The following is a 19,739-nucleotide window of genomic DNA, read 5'->3' as shown; positions in this document are numbered from 1 at the left end:
CCAAATACTCCAATAAATTTGTAAAACACAATTTCCCTTTCACAAAAACCTAATCATATGATTTTCTAATTGCATTGTTACCACTTCCTCAATAATGGATTCCAACATTTTCCCAATGACTGATGTCAGGCTAACTGGCCTGTCTTCTCTCTCCCTCCTTATTGTGGATGATTGCATTGACTTTACGGCCTTGATGGAATCTTGGCTACAGGTGATAATACAATCCTCCTTAATGCAGCCTCCCCGCCTGGCAGCACCTTCCACCACTTGCCCCGCCTAAACTGCCGTTGTGTCAATCATTAAAAACACATCACCCCAGATGGGACTTTAACCCACAATCCCTGGCTTAAAAAGCCAGTGCCTTATCCATTTTTTTAAATTTTTTTTTTATTAATATACTTTACTGAACATTAAGAACATTTACAACATCGTGATCATTACATCGTATGATACAAATCAATTCCACCACCCTACACCGCCATTCCGCCACCACATTTTAACATCAAAACCTGAAGTTTAATTTGTCACCTGCAACATATATTAATCGATTGTGCTTTAAAAGTTGGTTGTAAAATACTGTCCTTAAATTCCTTTCTGAATAAAACATCCACAGAGCCTTATAATGGTCTTTTAGCTTATATTTAAAATACTCTTTTAGATTGATTCTCCGCCCCTTATAAAACAGAGCATTCCTTCTTTGCACAATCACGAATCTAGCCAAACTGAACATTAAATTAATTGCCGTTCCGCTAGACTCGGGCAGACTCTCCTGCAATCCCCATCTCAAAATTGAGTCCCACGGGATTCCCCTTCTTGCCATTCAGTCCCCACCCAGCAAAAAAGCTTCACACAACTGTCGAACATAGTACTTAAAGTCATTTAACTGCGGACATAACACCAGTAAATGGGACAGAGTCTCATCCTGTGTCCCACACATTGGGCAAGTTGCCGCCTCCACACGCCCAATCTTGCACAAGACCGTCATGGTAAAAATCCGGTTGTGAGCCAATTTGAAATCCAGCTCAATCCATTCTGGGCATTTAAAATTCGCCCACATTCCTTTCCAAATCCTGTTAAAGTCCAGCAGTGGGTATATACTCTGCCAAAACTCCTGACCAGCAGGTGTCTTGAATCTCCATTCTCTAAATACCTCATAGAAATCTCGAGTATTACAGTTGTCAAATTGGACTAACTCTCCTCCTTTCTCCAGTACGAAGCTTGGAAAAGCAGGATGCATTTTACTTCCTTTGGAGATTTCCGCATTTATTTCTTCCATCCAATCCTGTGGCATTGCCCTCACAATCTTCTCATACATGATTCCGATTGCTTTTCCTTCGACCTCCTGATCCTCCTCCCACACCATGTCCCTCACAATCGCTTCCGGCAACCAACCTGGAATCACCTCGTATAATACATCTTTCACCGATATAATCCCAGCTTTTATAAAAGCTTGATTAAATAAAACCTCTCCTTCGATGTTGACCCACCTGTTCAAAAATAAGGGCTGCTCTAAAAATTCCTCAGCCCCCTTAGGCATAAACCGCACACTTTTTAAAAATTGAGCCCAAGTCTCTACCACCCCCTTATAAAATCTAGGGAGGAGCTTAATCGATTTCAAAAACATATTATTGTATTCCATATACAATATCCCCTGCCCTCCTATCCCACTTTGTTTTAAAAAATGCTCAAAACAACTCTTCCAAAAACTTGAATTTGACTTCTGAAGAAATCTCTTCACCCATTTGATTCTAAAGAATTTTTTCTTCAAATCAATATCTGGGAAGTTGAGCCCTCCCTGATTTCTCCGTCCAATGATGGTATTGTAGGCCACCAAGGCTGGTTTCCCTTCCCATATAAACCTCACACAAGCCTCTCGGATGGACTTTTCTGCCCACTCAGGAATATCCTCCACCGTCAATAAGTACCATAGCTCAGACAGCAGGAGAGCAGACACCACTGTCGCTCTTCCTTGCACTTTCAACCACCTTCTTTCCCATCTTCCCAAAATCTTTTTAATTTTCATAACCTTCGGTTCCCAATTTAATCGATCCACTTCTCCCTAAAGATACATCACTCCAGATGGGACTCGAACCCACAATCCCTGGTTTCGGAAACCAGTGCCTTATCCATTAGGCCACTGGGGCTGAATACACAATGGAACCCGCCTGAGGACAGTTGACCGCTCCGAAATGTGACATCTGCCTCAGTTTCAGAGTCTTCGAAAGTTAAGCACAGATAGGAGCTATTTTCACCCATCATATCTGTCACTGCTTGCGCCATACCAGAGCCCTCTACAATGACAACTTGTATTTATATAGTGTAATGATCAGTAACCTGTCATTCTGGAATGGTACACTAGGTGGTGCTGTATGTATATAAGAGTGGGCTACCCATGATTCACTGGGCTACCCACAAGGCAGCAGTCAAGATGGAGGCCTCTACAAATACTGCACCTAGTCCACATGTGCTCAATAAAGTGTCTAGCAAAAGCTAGCTGTTCTTAATAAAAACGACTAGTTATTAATGAACATAACATGGTACCAGGATATTTAATACATTTGTATTTAATCCAGAGAAGACTTTCAGTGCAATCAATAATGATGCGATTGTAATGAGTGATAATGCTGCTGTCGGTGCTGTGTCCTACAAGAGGAAGAAACGTGTGCAGAACAGAAATGAAAAGCAATCGGAGGATGAAATTTTTAATTGTAAACGCTGTGGTTACAAACACCAGATAAGAAAATGCCCAGCATTTGGAAAAATGTGCACAAGGTGTAATGGAAAGAATCACTTTGCCAAACAATGCTTTTCAAAAGTACAAACTAAGAAACGGCAACGAGTTAATGTGATTGAGGACACTGATTTAAGTGAGACATTTTTTGTATGAATGGTGTCATGTGACAATGTCAAAAATGATACAGAAAATGTGCAGCCCTCAGATATGGACAATGCTGAACATAAAATTAATGCAGTAAAAGAGGACAAATGGATGATCCCACTACAGATAAATGGAGCATTAGTTACATTGAAACTGGACACTGGGGCAAAAGCAAACTTAATCAGTATGAGTGACATAAAAAATATGAAAGAAAAGCCCAAAATACAGAAAAAGTCAGTACTACTGAAGGACTATAATGGACAGAAAATAGATAGCTTAGGTGTATGCAGACTTAAAGTGACAGTCAAAGACAAAGTGCATCATCTCATGTTTTCTGTTGTGGCTGAAGGACTTGATTCACTACTGGGTGACAAAGCTTGTGAGGACTTAGAACTGGTCAAGAGAGTATACCGTATAAACTGTGCCATAAGCAGACCAGATGACTCAGTGGATTCTGTAGTAAATAATTTCCAGGATGTGTTCAAAGGATTTGGAGTTCTACCATTCACTTACAAGATCCAGCTAAAGGAGGATGCTCAGCCAGTGGTACATGCTCCACGAAGAGTTCCAGCACCCCTGCGTGACCGGCTCAAGAATGAACTGGACAGAATGACCACACTAGGAGTCATCAGGAAAGTCGAAGAGCCAACAGACTGGGTTAACTCCATGGTATGTGTAAAGAAAAAGAACAATGATCTAAGAATATGCATGGATACAAAGGACTTAAATGCAAACATAAAACGTGAACACTACCATATTCCCAAGCGAGAAGAAATCACCAGTGAAATGTCAGGTGCCAGATACTTTACAAAGCTCGATGCATCACAAGGATTTTGGCAACTAAAACTGGATGAAGAGAGCACCAAATACTGTACCTTCAACACACCATTTGGCAGGTATTGTTTCCTCAGAATGCCTTTCGGGATAATATCTGCATCTGAAATCTTTCATAGAGCGATGGAACACATAATTGAAGGTCTGGAAGGAGTTCGGGTCTATGTTGATGATATCATCATCTGGGGCTCCACACTGAAAGAACACAATGAGAGACTGACTAAAGTGCTACAGAGCATACGCCGGAATGGACTGAAGCTCAACAACCCAAGTGTCAGTTTGGCATCCAGGAAGTCACTTTCCTAGGAGATAATCTATCTGGTAAAGGAATAGAGCCAGATATGGAAAAAGTAAATGCCATACTCAAAATGCCCTGACCCACTGATGAAAAAGGAGTGCTACGCATCATGGGGATGATAAACTTCATTGGAAAGTTCATTCCTAACTTGTCAGCCAAGACAGCCTGTCTGCGAGACCTGCTACGTAAAACAAATGAGTTCGCATGGACAGAAAGACATGAACAAGAGTGGATAAACCTCAAAACAGTGCTGACAACCATACCTGTACTCACCTTCTTTGACCCAACAAAAAGAATCAAAGTGTCAACGGATGCATCAAAAGATGGCCTAGGTGCGGTCTTGCTACAAGCAGAGGGTGAAGATTGGAAGCCTGTTGCCTATGCCTCCAGGTCTATGACTGATACTGAGTGTCGATACGCCCAGATTGAAAAGGAATGTCTAGGCTTGGTAGTTGGACTAGAAAAGTTTCATGGCTACATATATGGACTTCCCACCTTCACAGTTGAGACAGACCACAGCCCACTGGTTGCCATCATAAAAAAGAACCTGAATGGGATGTCTCCAAGGATTCAACGACTCATGATGAAGCTGCAAAGATATGACTTTGAACTGATCTACACACCAGGCAAATACATAGTGTTAGCAGATACACTATCCCGAGCACCCACAATGAGTCATGTGAGCTGTACTGAAGAAGACGTGGATGTTCATGTGAGTATGGTCACTGCTGCGCTGCCCGTGTCAGACACAAAATCAAAGCAAATAGCAGAAGAAACAGTAAAAGATACAGTATTACAAACAGTAATAGAGAACATTCATCATGGTTGGCCAAAAGGTTCCTGTCCAAAGTACTATCACATCAGGTCAGAGTTAAGTGTTGCAAGTGGACTATTACTAAAACAGAACAGAATAGTCATTCCACAGGCTCTACGTCAAGACATGCTCAAAAGGATTCATGAGGGACACCTCGGAATTGAAAAATGCAAAAGGAGAGCAAGAGACACTGTTTATTGGCCAGGCATAAAAAAGGACATTGAGAACATGATAGGCAAATGTGAGACATGTCAGAAACACCAAAACAAACAAGCAAAGGAACCAATGATAGTAGCTGACATAACAACAGCACCATGGCAAAAGGTTGGTATGAACCTTTTTCATTTAAATGGTAAAGACTATCTAATAGTGATTGACTACTATTCTAACTATCCTGAGATGGCGCTGCTCTCAAGCACCACAACAAGCAGTGTCATAATGCATGTGAAATCCATCTTTGCCAGACATGGAATTTCCAGGATTGCCGTTAGCGACAATGGTCCGTGCTTCAACTGTAAGGAGTGGCAAAAGTTTGCAGCACATTATGACTTTCAGCACATCACATCCAGTCCTTTGTATGCTCAGTCGAATGGTAAGGCAGAGAAAGGTGTTCAAGTTCTCAAGCAGCTGCTGAAGAAAGCGACAGAAAGCAAGTCTGATCCTTATCTCGCCCTGCTGAGCTACCGAGCCTCACCTTTAGATTCTGGTTCTTCACCTGCTGAACTCCTAATGGGTCGCAAGTTGCGTACCACGCTACCCTGCTGTGCAAAAGAAAAGCAGATTAAGGAACTGAGACAGAGGCTTCAACTGTTAAAGCTGAAACAGAAATCACACTATGAAAAGTCATTCAAAACTCTGAAACCATTGACAAGGGATGATGTTGTCAGGATTGAGGATCCAGATGCATGGAACAGGAAAGCTACAGTTCTTGAGGAAGTAGGACCAAGGTCATACACTGTTAGAACTGAGGAAGGACAGATTCTCAGGAGGAACCGCCGTTTCCTCCTAAAAACACAAGAGACTATCGAAGAGCAAATCGATGACAATGCCACAACTGAATCTTGTCACTCACCACCAGAACAATCTAACACAAATACACATACAGGCTCTCATGAAAACACATCAGACTTACCTGTGCTGAGAAGATCCACACGTGAAGTAAAAAAGCCTGATAGACTTAATCTTTGAGTAGAAAGATAACTACATTGAAAATGCAGTGACTGTTGAAGATGTTTATGTTGTTATTGATTGATATTGATTGATACTGATTTTGTTTAACCTCAAAGAAAGGGGGATGTAATGATCAGCAACCTGTCATTCTGGAATGGTACACTAGGTGGTGCTGTATGTATATAAGAGTGGGCTACCCACGATGCACTAGGCTACCCACAAGGCAGCAGTCAAGATGGAGGCCTCTACAGATACTGTGCCTAGTCCACATGTGCTCAATAAAGTGTCTAGCAAAAGCTAGCTGTTCTTAATAAAAATGACTAGTTATTAATGAACATAACATATAGCACCTTTAACCTAGTAAAATATCCCAAGGTGCTTCACAGGAGCCATTATCAAACAAAATTTGACACCGAGCCACATAAGGAGAGATTAGGTCAGGTGCCCTAAACCTTGGTCAAAGAGGTAGGTTTGGAGGAACATTTAAAGGAGGAGTAAGAGGTAGCGAGGTGGAGATGTTTAGGGAGATTCCGTGCCCAGTGTCCATTCCCCGACCCGGCCTGGTCTTTGCTTTCATCAGTGAGCCCTGGAACTTTGCTCAAATTTGATTCCCAATTCCTGGCCTTCTCTGCCATCAATACTACACTGCTCCACTGGACAATCAGATCTTCTATTCAGTTGCTGCAGTTTGCCGGTAACTTTGTCTAGTTTACAGCCCATCCCCCATCGCCGCTGTCACCTGCTGACTCTGTGACTGTCCCACTGGTTTATTTTGCTGCTGTCTGGGTTCCTGGTCAGAAATTCACTCTCCTGGGCCGATGTCCATTTCTGGATCTTATGGTGGCCTCCAACTTCACCAGTGCTTTCTGCCACACAACACTTCTCCACATTTCCACAGAAATATCTCCAGCGTACCTCTCGGTTACTCTGCCCTCCCAAATCCCTTCAGAATGTCCATCAACTTGCGAACACTGCCCTGACCATCTACGAGTTTATTCTGGATGGCTGCATTGACATTCTGGGCCTTGACGGCTATATCATCGTGCCAATCTTTAAAAAAACATCACCCCAGATGGGACTCGAACCCACAATCCCGGATTTAGAAGGCCAGTGCCTTATCCATTAGGCCACTGGGGTGGCACAGAAAGCAATGAAAATCATGAGACTTAAGGGTCAGTTTGTGACCGCCAAATCATTATTTACAGGGCAAATTATTCTCACAGCACACAGAAAATCTTTGATTAGGATTTAAAATGCACATTGTTGGGTGGCTAATGAATCGATTCACCCCATTCTTCCCATCTGGCCCGAATACTACGGTAGGTAATCAATCAAACCCAAACTGTACAGCCAGAGTAAAGTTTGTACAGGACTCAATTTCAAACTTTGCAAATGGCACAAAACTTGGAAGTGCAGTGAACAGTGAGGAGGATAGTGATAGACTTCAAGAGGACATAGACAGGCTGGTGGAATGGGCGGCCACGTGACAAATGAAATTTAACGCAGAAAACTGATACATTTTGGTAGAAGGAATGAAGAGAGGAAATATAAACTAAAGGGTACAATCCTAAAGTGGATGCATGAACAGACAGAACTAGGGGTGTATGTACACAAATCATTGAAGGAGGCAGGGCAGGTTGAGAAAGCAGTAAAAAAAGCTTACGGGATCCTGGGCTTCATGAATAGAGTTCTAGAGTCATAGAGTCATAACGGCACAGAGGGAGGCCATTCAGCCCATCCAGTCCGTGCCGGCTCTCGTTAGAGCAATCCAGTCAGTCCCATTCCCCCGCTTTATTCCCATAGCCCTGCAAGTTTATTTCCCTCAAGTGCCTATCCAGCCTCCCCTTGAAAACATTGAGTGTCTCCACTTCCGCCACTTCCGTCGGCAGCGAGTTCCAGGTCATCACCATTCACTGTGTAAAAAAGTTTTTTCTCACAACCCCCCTGTATCTCTTGCCCAACTCCTTAAATCTGTGTCCCCTAGTCCTTGTGCCATCAACTAGTGGGAACAGCCTGTCCCCGTCTAGCCTATCCAAACCCGTCATAATCTTGTACACCTCTATCAAACCTCCTTTGCTCTAATGAAAATAAATCCAGCTTCTCCAACCTGTCCTTATAGCTAAGATCCCCCATCCACGGAACCATTCTGGTAAATCTCCTCTGCACCCTCTCAAGGGCCTTCACATCCTTCCTAAATTGTGGTGACCAGAACTGGATGCAATACTCCAGTTGTGGTCCAACCAGCGCTTTATAAAGGTTCAGCATAACTTCTCTACTTTTGTACTCAAAACCTAAAGCCTCTATTTATGAAGCCCAAGATCCCATATGCTTTATTAACCACTCTCTCAATATGTCCTGCCACCGAGGTATAGAGTAGAAAATCGTGGAAATTATGATGAACCTGTATAAAACACTGGTCCGACCCCAACTGGAGTATTGTGTCCAATTATGAGCACCGCACTTTAGGAAGGATGTGAAGGCCTTAGAGAGAGTGCAGAAAAGATTTACGAGAATGATTCCAGGGATGAGGGACTTTAGTTACGTGGATAGACTGGAGAAGCTGGGGTTGTTCTCCTTAGAGCAGAGAGGATTGAGAGTAGATTTGATAGAGGTGTTCAAAATCATGAGGGGTCTGGACAGAGTAGATAGAGAGAAACTGTTCCTATTGGCGGAAGGGCCGAGAACCAGAGGACACAGATTTAAGGTGATTGGTGGAACAACCAAAGGCGACGTGTGGAATAACTTGTTTATTCAGCGAGTGGTTAGGATCTGGAATGCACTGCCTGGTAGGCTGGTGGAGGCAGGCTCAATCACGGCTTTCAAAGGGGAATTGGATAAGTACCTGCAGGAAAAACATTTGCAGCGCTACGGGGAAGGGGCAGAGACAGTGGGACTAGCTAAAGTGGTATTGCAGAGAGCCGGCACGGGCTCGACGGGCCGAATGGCCTCCTTCTGTGCTGTAACCATTCTATGATAAGCTTTGGGTCACCTGTCCTAGTATCTATTTATGTGGCTCGGTGTCAAATTCTCTTTGATAATCGCTCCTGTGAGCCCTTGGGACGTTTTACTACTTTACAGACGCTATATAAATGCAAGTTGTTGCTGCAGATGGCTCTGGCACGGCACGTGAGCAGCGGCAGCTATGATGGGTGAAAATAGCTTCCCTCTGTGCTTAACTTTCCAGGATTTGGGAAATGTGGGGAATTTCAGAGCGGTCAATTGTCCTCAGATGGGGTGCTGTTTGCATTTAGCCCCAGTGGCCTAATGGATAAGGCACTGGCCTCCTAAGTCAGGGATTATGTGTTTGAGTCTCATCTGGGGTGATGCATTTTTAATGATTGACACTATGGCGGATTAGACGGGGCAAGTGGTGGAAAGTACAGCCAGGCGGGGAGGCTGCATTAATTGTAACTTGTGAGCCAAGTTTCCGTCAAGGCTGTGATGTCAATGCAACCATCCGCAATAAGCTCAAGGGTGGTAAGGACCTTGTGGACAAGTGTATTGACAATTCGAGGAAGCGGGCTAGGGATTTGGGAGGGCCGAGTGACCAAGAGGGTTTATGGAGGTATTTCCGTGGAAATTTCCAGGGCTGACTGACGTAAACAAAGAGGTGGATGGTCAGTGGGCCCAGGTAACTTTAAACTTGTAGCTTGGCTAGAATGCAACCACACAGGATCATACCTATCAGCCAAGGTCCCAGATTGCTCCATCACCATCCCTGGGTATGTCCCGTCCCACAAGCAGGACAGACCCAGCAGAGGTGGCGGCCCAGTGGTACACAGACAGGAGGGAGTGGCCCTGGGAGTCCTCAACGCTGACTCCTGTCCCCATGAACTCTCATGCCATCAGGTGGACTTCAATGTCCATCACAATAAGAACATAAGAAGTAGGAGCAGGAGTCGACCATACAGCCCTTCGAGCCTGCTCCGCCATTCAATAAGATCATGGCTGATCTTCGACCTCAACTCCACTTTCCCGCCCGAACCCCATATCCCTTGTTCCCCCTGGAGTCCAAATATCTATCGATCTCAGCCTTGAATATACTCCACGACTCAGCATCCACAGCCCTTTGGGGTGGAGAATTCCAAAGATTCACAACCGTCTGAGTGAAGAAATTCCTCCTCATCTCAGTCTTAAATGCACGACCCCTTATCCTGAGACTGTGACCCCTAGTTCTAGACACTCAACCCAGGGGAAACAACCTCAGCATCCAGCCTGTCAATCCCACTCTGAATCTTATATGTTTCATTCTTCTGAACTCCAGGGAGTATAGGCCCATTCTACACAATCTCTCATTATAGGACAGTCCTCTCATCCCAGGAATCAATCTAGTGAATCTTCGTTGCACTGCATCATAAGGCATGTATGTCCTTTCTCTGATAAGGAGACCAGAACTGTGCGCAGTACTCCAGGTGTGGTCTCACCAAAGCCCTGTACAATTGTAGTAAGACTTCCTTACTCTTGTGCTCCAACACCCTTGCAATAAAGGCCAACATGCCATTTCCCTTCCTAATTGCTTGCTGTACCTGCATGCTAACTCTCTGTGTTTCCTGTACGAGGACACCTAAATCTCTCTGAACACCAACATTTAATAGTTTCTCACCATTTAAAAAATATTCTGTTTTTCTATTCTTCCTAACAAAGTGAATAACCTCACCTTTCCTCACATTATTCTCTGTCTCCCTCCTTATTGCCCACTCACTTAATCTGTCTAGATCCCTTTGCAGGCTCTGTATGTCCTCCTCACAGCTTACTTTTCCACCTAGCTTTGTATCGTCAGCAAATCTGGATACATTGTACTCGGTCCCTTCACCTAAGTCATTAATATCGATTGTCAAAGCTGAGGCCCAAGCACCCCACTAGTTACAGCCGGCCAACCGGAAAATGACCCGTTTATCCCTACCCACTGTTTTCTGTCTGTTAGCCACTCCTCTATCCATGCTAATATATTACCCCCAACCCCAGGGTACCTTATCTTGCGTAGTGTTGTGGTTGTTGGAGGTCAATCACCTCAGCCCCAGGACATCGCTGCAGGAGTTCCTCAGGGCAGCGGCTCACCACCACCTTCTCAAGGGCGATTAGGGATGGGCAATAAGTGCTGGCCTTGCCAACGACGCCCACATCCCAGGAACAAATAAAAATAAAACCTTTTACGTGGCACCTTATTGAATGCCTTTTGGAACTCCAAATATACGACATCCACTGGTTCCCATTTATCTACCCTGCTAGTTACATCCTCAAAATACTCCAATAAATGTGTTAAACACAATTTCCCTTTCACAAAAACCTAATCATGTGATTTTCTAATTGCATTGTTACCACTCCCTTAATAATGGATTCCAACATTTTCCCGATGACTGATGTCAGGCTAACTGGCCCGTCTTCTCTCTCCCTCCTTATTGTTGATGATTGCATTGACCTTACGGCCTTGATGGAATCTTGGCTACAGGTGATAATACAATCCTCCTTAATGCAGCCTCCCCGCCTGGCAGCACCTTCCACCACTTGCCCCGTCTAAACTGCCGTTGTGTCAATCATTAAAAACACATCACCCCAGATGGGACTCGCACCCAGAATCCCTGGCTTAGAAGGCCAGTGCCTTATCCATTAAGCCACTGGGGCTGAATACACAATGCAACCCGCCTGAGGACAATTGACCGCTCCGAAATGTGACATCTGCCTCAGTTTCAGAGTCTTCGAAAGTTCAGCACAGATAGGAGCTATTTTCACCCATCATATCTGTCACTGCTCACGCCATACCAGAGCCCTCTACAACAACAACTTGCATTCATATAGCACCTTTAACCTAGTAAAATATCCCAAGGTGCTTCACAGGAGCCATTATCAAACAAAATTTGACACCGAGCCACATAAGGAGATATTAGGCCAGGTGCCCTAAACCTAGGTCAAAGAGGTAGGTTTTAAGGAACATTTAAAGGAGGAGAGAGAGGCAGCGAGCTGGAGATGTTTAGGGAGATACCGTGCCCACTGTCCATTCCCCGACCCGGCCTGGTCTTTGCTTTCATCAGTGAGCCCTGGAACTTTGCTCAAATTTGATTCCCAATTCCTGGCCTTTTCTGCCATCAAAACTACACTGCTCCACTGGACTACTCAGCTGCTGTGACTCTGATCTTCTATTCAGTGGCTTAAGTTTGAAGGTAACTTTGTCCAGTTTGCAGCCCATCCCCCATCGCTGCTGTTACCTGCTGAGTCTGTGACTGTCCCACTGGTTTATTTTGCTGCTGTCCGGGTCCTGACCAGAAATTCACTCTCCTGGGCCGTAGTCCATTTCTGGATCTGATGGTGGCCTCCAACTTCACCAGTGCTTTCTGCCACATAACACTTCTCCACATTAACACCTCCAGCATACCTCTCGGTTGCTCTGCCCTCCCAAATCCCTTCAGAATGTCGATCAACTTGCAAACCACTGCCCTGACCATCGACAAGTTTATTCTGGATGGTTGCATTGATATTCTGGACCGTGACGGCAATACCATAGTGCCAATCTTAAAAGTACATCACCCCAGATGGGATTTGAACCCACAAGCCCTGGTCTTAGGAGGCCAGTGCCTTATCCATTAGGCCACTGGGGCTGTATACAAAGTAATGAAAATTATGAGACTTAAGGGTCAGTTTGTGACCGCCAAATCATTATTTACAGGGCAAATTATTCTCACCGCAGACAGAAAATCTTTGATTAGGATTTAAAATGCACATTGTTGGGTGGCTAATGAATCGATTCACCCCATTCTTCCCATGTGGCCCGAATACTACGGTAGGTAATCAATCAAACCCAAACTGCACAGCCAGAGTAAAGTTTGTACAGGACACAATTTCAAACTTTGCAAATGACACAAAACTTGGAAGTGCAGTGAACAGTGAGGAGGGTAGTGATAGACTTCAAGAAGACATAGACAGGCTGGTGGAATGGGCGGACACGTGACGAATGAAATTTAACGCAGAAAACTGATACATTTTGGTAGATGGAATGAAGAGAGGAAATATAAACTAAAGGGTACAATCCTAAAGGGGGTGCATGAACAGACAGAACTAGGGGTGTATGTGCACAAATCATTGAAGGTGGCAGGGCAAGTTGAGAAAGCAGTTAAAAAAGCTTATGGGATCCTGGGCTTCATGAATAGAGTTGTAGAGTCTGAGAGTCAAAACGGCACAGAGGGAGGCCATTCAGCCCATCCAGTCCATGCCGTCTCTCTTTAGAGCAATCCAGTCAGAAAAAGGGTGTAAAAGAAAAGACAGCCATCCGTGGCTAAGTAAAGAAATTAAGGATAGTATTCGACTAAAAACAAGGGCATATAAGGTAGCCAAATCTAGTGGGAGGATAGAGGATTGGGAAAACTTTAAAAGACAGCAAAAAATAACAAAAAGATTGATTAAGAAAGGGAAGATAGATTATGAAAGTAAATTAGCAAAAAATATAAAAACAGATAGTAAGAGTTTTTATAGTTATATAAAAAGAAAAAGGGTGGCTAAAGTAAATGTTGGTCCCTTAGAGGATGAGACCGGGAAATTAATGGTGGGAAATATGGAGATGGCAAAAACACTGAATGAGTATTTGGTATCAGTCTTTATAGTAGAGGACACTAAGAATATCCCAACACTGGACAAACAGGGGGCTATAGGGGGGGAGGAGCTAAACACAATCAAAATCACTAAGGAAGTGGTACTCGGTAAAATAATGGGACTCAAGGCAGATAAATCACCTGGACCTGATGGCTTACATCCTAGGGTCTTGAGGGAAGTGGCGGTAGGGATTGTGGATGCATTGGTAATAATTTTCCAAAACTCTCTGTACTCAGCAAAGGTCCCGGCAGACTGGAAAACTGCTAATGTAACACTCTTATTTATTGCTTAAGGTAAAAAATCACGGGATTGGGGGTAATATTCTGGCATGGATAGAGGATTGGCTATCTAACAGAAGGCAGAGAGTTGGGATAAATGGTTCATTCTCAGACTGGCAATCAGTAACTAGTGGTGTTCCGCAGGGGTCAGTGCTGGGTCCCCAACTCTTTACAATCTATATTAACGATTTGGAGGAGGGGACCGAGTGTAACATATCAAAGTTTGCAGATGATACTAAGATGGGAGGGAAAGTAGTGAGTGAGGAGGACATAAAAAACCTGCAAGGGGACATAGACAGGCTAAGTAAATGGGCAGAGATTTGGCAGATGGAATACAATACTGGAAAGTGTGAGTTTATGCACTTTGGCAGGAAAAATCATAGAGCAAATTATTATCTTAATGGCAGAAACTGGAAAGTACTGAAGTACAAAGGGATCTGGGGGTCCTGGTGCACGAAACTCAAAAGGTTAGTATGCAGGTGCAGCAAGTGATTAAGAAGGCCAATGGAATGTTGGCTTTCATTGCTAGTGGGATAGAATATAAAAATAGGGAGGTATTGCTTCAGTTGTACAAGGTATTGGTGAGACCGCGCCTGGAATATTGCATACAGTTTTGGTGTCCATACTTAAGAAAAGACATACTTGCTCTCGAGTCAGTACAAAGAAAGTTCACTCGGTTAATCCCGGGGATGAGGGGATGGACATATGAGGAGAGGTTGAGTAGATTGGGACTCCACTCATTGGAGTTCAGAAGAATGAGAGGCGATCTTATTGAAACATATAAGATTGTGAAGGGGTTGGATCGGGTGGATGCGGGGAGGATGTTCCCGATGATGGGTGAAACTAGAACTAGGGGGCATAGTCTTAGAATAAGGGGCTGCTCTTTCAAAACTGAGATGAGGAGGAACTACTTCACTCAGAGGGTGGTAGGTCCATGGAATATGCTGCCCCAAAAAGCTGTAGAAGCTACATCATTACATAAATTTAAAACAGAAATAGACAGTTTCCTAGAAGTAAAGGGAATTGAGGGTTACGGGGAGCGGGCAGGAATTTGGACATGAGTCTAGGTTCGGATCGGTCATGGCCCTGTGGGTAGCGGAGCGGGCCCAGGGGCCGTGTAGCCTGATCCTGCTCCTATTTCATGTGTCTAATTCTGTTAGATTCAGGAGATAGTTCTGTGATAGTAGATTGGCGGTTAGGATCAGATCAGCCATGATCTTATTGAATGGCGTAGCAGGCTCGAGGGGCCGATTGGCCTACTCCTGCTCCTATTTCTTATGTTCTTATGTTCTTATGTTCTAGTCCCATTCCCCCGCTTTATTCCCATACCCCTGCAAGTTTATTTCCCTCAAGTGCCTATCCAGTCTCCCCTTGAAAACATTGAGTGTCTCCATTTCCGCCACTTCCGTCGGCAGCGAGTTCCAGGTCATCACCATTCACTGTGTAAAAAAGTTTTTTCTCACATCCCCCCTGTAGTGTATGTAACCGTTCCACCTTTAAGAGAACTATTTTAAGAGTTGCACTACTTTATCTTGGCTGCTGTATACTGTAATACCGGCGGTGACCACACCGGTATATAAGTGCTGTGTAAGGATCTATTGGGCAGATCCGCCCTGACCTTCAACCAGTAAAGTCCTGTTAAAGTTTACTCTTGCGGTCTGTGTAGCAATTCGCAATATAACACACAAACTTAACAGTGGCGACGAGTTCGATCTTACCCTGCGGCAGAGATACATCCAAGGCAGTTAACGGGCGTCGAGAAGAGGCATCCGCCCTCGTCATTCTGCTGAGAGAAGACTCGAGTCCGCAGAGCAAGGAAGAAAGAAGAATTCTGACACGAAGCCTTCCATCAGCAACAGGCAGTGATCGTCCCTTCTATCACGGTGGTGAGTGAGCCGATCAGCAACGAGAAGCAAGTCGGCCACGTTGACTGTGAGTAGGGGAGAAAATTTTTAAAAAACAGAGGATATAAGGGCGGAGAACTCGACCACGGCCGGGGAAAGGAGCCGGACAGAAGTCGGGGCCAGAGGCGCTGAGACTGGGGCAGCGTAGGGCACGGCAGCCGCGGTGCAGGCAAACACAGCTGGGGTGAGAGACCGGGCTACAAGCGGGAACGCAGCCGGTGTGAGAGACCGGACTACAAGCGGGAACGCAGCCGGTGTGAGAGACCGGGCACAAGCGGGCTGGGAGACACAACAGCGTCGAGAGACAGCTCGACCGCGACAGGGGAAAAAGGCCGAGCACCTACCAAGGCCGCGAGGCGCTGCGACCGGGATCGTAAGGCGCGGGAGGTAATAAAAAAAATAATAAATAAATAAAACCGCGGAGAACTCAGCCGCAGCCGGGGGAGGAAAGGACCGGACTGCGAGAGGGCTGGCAGGCGCGATTGAAAGCCGCTGAGGGAGAGACAGAGCGAGCGGGAGAGACAGAGCCCGAGAGAGCGAGCGAGACCGTACGAGCGAAGGGGACCAAGCGAGCGAGGGAGAACGGGACCGAGCGAGATTCCGCCCAGCGGCTTACAGCAGCTTTCCGTAAAGGACCAAGAGCTGGAACTGTCCGCCGCCAACTGGTTGTCCCCAGCGCCCGGTTGCCCCTGTCGAGAAAGGGAACAAGGAACGCAATCAGCTGTTCACAGAATCACAGAATCACAGAAACCCCACAGTGCAGATAGAGGCCATTTCGGCCCATCGAGCCTGCACCGACACATATTCCACCCGATCCCCGTAACCCCACGTATTCAATCCCCCTAACACTAAGGGTCAATTTATCATAGCCAATCAACCTAACCCGCACATCTTTGGACTGTGGGAGGAAACCGGAGCACCCGGAGTAAACCCACGCAAACACGGGGAGAATGTGCAAACTCCACACAGACAGTCGCCCGAGGCCGGATTCGAACCCGGGTCCCTGGCGCTGTGAGGCAACAGTGCTAACCACTATGCCACCGTGCTGTTCTCGCGCTTCAGAATAAACTGAAGCCGGCGCGCAGGCTGCGAACCCTGAAAGCCAGCGGTCGTCGCCCGAGGGCAAAGCTTACCCCTCCCGCCAGAGGAAGAAACGCGGGAAGCCGCCAGTTAGGCGGGGAAGAAGACAAGCGTGGGAAACCGCCATTCTCGGAGGCGGGGAAGAAGATAAGCGCGGGAAACCGCCATTTTTGAAAAAAAAAAGTTAAAGAAAAATTTCGTTGTTGTTTCTCAGAAAGATTGTGAAGATGCCTAAGCGTGGTAACATCAACGATTTCGATTCCGATGTGGAAGATTGGGCCACGTATGTAGAACGCATCGAGATATATTGTAAGGCAAATAAAATAGCAAATGATGATAAAGCTCTAACCTTACTAAACTCAATGGGTGCGAAGACATACGGGCTATTGAAGCATCTTCTATCACCAGCTAAACCGACGGATCAGACTTTCGCTAATATTGTTGCTGTCCTGAAGGATCATTTGAACCCCACACCGCTGATGTTAGCGGAACAATTTAAATTTTATGCGAGAGCGCAACTGAAAGAGGAAAGCAACGCGGAGTACTTGGTTGAACTGCGTAGACTAGCGAAATACTGTCAGTTTGGGGAAAATCTGACAGAGGCACTGAGAGACAAGTTTGTGTGCGGGTTGTCGAAGGAAGGAACACAAAAGCGACTACTCGAAGAGAACGATCTTACACTTGATAAGGCTGTCCTTATTGCAGCATCGCACGAAGCCGCAGCGAGAGGCACTGCGGAAATGCAGCTGAAGGCAGCGGTACTCAGCGTGGATCAAATGGCTTCGGGTACAACGAAATGTTATCGTTGTGGGAAGACAACACACGATCAGAACCAATGCTGGTTTAAAAACCAGGAATGTAGAAAATGTGGCAAGCTTGGTCACATAGCTAAAATATGCCGGTCAGGAAAGAAGACCAGCAACAGAAAAAAGTCACCGCATGAAAAGTGCAGCAAGGTACACAAGGTGGCTGAGAAGAGTTCAGATGAACAGAATTCAGATTCAGACTCCAACAGCCAGGAACTGGGTAGTCTGAGAATTCACAATGTGAGTAAGGAAGCTGACCTACAAACTATCTGGGTCACGCTCAAAATAGCCGGAGTCCAAGTGAAAATGGAATTGGACACAGGATCAGCCCTAACAGTCATAAACCAAAGGGACTACAAGCGGCTATTCTCACATATTCCCTTGAGAGATACCAAGATTGTATTGCAGACATACACGGGGTGAAGAGTATACCCCATCGGAAAGATAAAAGTCAAGGTGAGACACAAGGGCAAAGAACACCAAGGAATGGACTTATATGTACTACCTGAGGGAGGTCCACCACTTCTGGGACGGGAGTGGATCAGGAAAATAAATATGGACTGGCACTTCCTAAAAGCCATAAAGAGTGAGAACTCGGTGAAGACAATCAGCTCAGACTCTGGAACTGATGATAGTAAGACCAGCCCATGTGCAAAAGACAAGTCTAAAATGGACTTGCAGACTAATGTTGGAAAAACGAAGGAGTGCATAAATGCTTATGCTTCAGAGGAGAACAAAGTTTCAGAACAGAATTCCACTGAACAACAACAACATAGTTTGACAGAGAATTCTGAGTCTGTCCAGTCTACAGACATGCACATTTCTGAGGAACACCGGGCTCGAACTCAACTCCATTTCAAACTACAACAGCAATTAGAACAAATGATTCGCCGTCTTGAGCAAGAGATGAATGCAACGAAAAAGTTCTTTGACACAGAGTGGGAGAATCTGGAAAGACAACAGAAGCAGCTGATGGAGAAAATGGAGCAGGAGCACACAAACCGTCTGCGCGAGGAGGCCAAACGAATCAAAGCTGATTCGGTTTCTGAAGGTGCGTGCTCTAATCTGGTGGAGCAAGATGTTCAGCAACTGAAGGCGCTTGTTAGCAGGTTGCAGGCAGAAAAGGCTGATTTGGTTGCCATGAATTCCGAGCTCCTACTGAAGTTGGGTGCAGCATCACCGGACGATTCATTTGTTGAAATTCGAATGGTGGAGGCTGCGGATGATGGAGAATTAAAAGCAGCAAAGGGGTCCCAGTGCAAGGTTACAAACAGCCCTGCAGCCTATACGTCAAAAACACATGACGACGATACTGGGAAACGTCTGATGTCAGAAGAGTTAACGGTCAGCCAACTCCTTCATATGCTGAGGGACAAGACTCTGAAATGGGAAAAACTTGAACACGAGCTTCAATCTTCAAAGGAAAGGGGTTCGGAGCTCTCACAAGTTATTGAAATAGCTGAGGTTGCAACACAGACTGAGAAGATTACAGCAGAGCAGCCCTTGGATGCCAAAAGTACGCTGACTCACGTCAATGTAGAACAACAGAATGCTGAAACAGCTGCTCCAGTAGAGGGATTGAATAGTACGATCAATCAATCTCCGAATGAAGTTGAAGTATTGAAATCACGAATGAGGTCATTAGTAAAAGACTTGCAGGAAGCCCAGAAAAAGCGGGATGAAGCTGAACACATGAAGAAGTCTCTTCAGGAGAGATGTCTGGATTTGGAACAAAAGCTGGCTAACGTCCAGCTGGGCATGGAGGAAGTAGAAGACCCTCTCGCTGGCCTAGCTCAGGACGACACCGAATATTACCATGACCTGTTGGACGACACCGAATATAACGATGACCTGTTCTGCCCAGCTTGTGGGGAAATCTTCCAAAGTGCAAAAACCATGAAGAATCACGAAAAGTCTAAGAAACACCGGGAGATGGTGGCGCTACTACGGCAACAGGAGGAAGAGGAGGAGGAACTGTGCATGCAGCTGGCAGTGGAGCCCAGAGAGTCTCCAAGAAGCAGGAAAGGAAAAGACGAAGCAGAAGAAGATGACCCATCTGAACCATTATCACCTCTACCAGGTCACGCACGTGGTCC

At 45.4% G+C, this 19,739-nt stretch overlaps 1 non-coding gene across 1 annotated transcript; it reads right to left on the bottom strand.

Annotated features, from left to right (window-relative positions):
• Positions 1 to 2,071: 2,071 nt before the first annotated feature.
• Positions 2,072 to 2,144, bottom strand: trnar-ccg (transfer RNA arginine (anticodon CCG)). Its single transcript has one exon. It is a non-coding gene; the product is annotated as a tRNA-Arg (tRNA).
• Positions 2,145 to 19,739: the final 17,595 nt, after the last annotated feature.

This window comes from Somniosus microcephalus, chromosome 28 (genome assembly GCF_052327205.1).
Source record: "Somniosus microcephalus isolate GS21.2 chromosome 28, FLI_Smic_1.0, whole genome shotgun sequence".
In the NCBI taxonomy this organism is placed as follows: domain Eukaryota; kingdom Metazoa; phylum Chordata; class Chondrichthyes; order Squaliformes; family Somniosidae; genus Somniosus; species Somniosus microcephalus.
The sequence above is the reverse complement of the archived record's forward strand: the minus strand, read 5'-3'. Positions and strand labels throughout refer to the sequence as shown.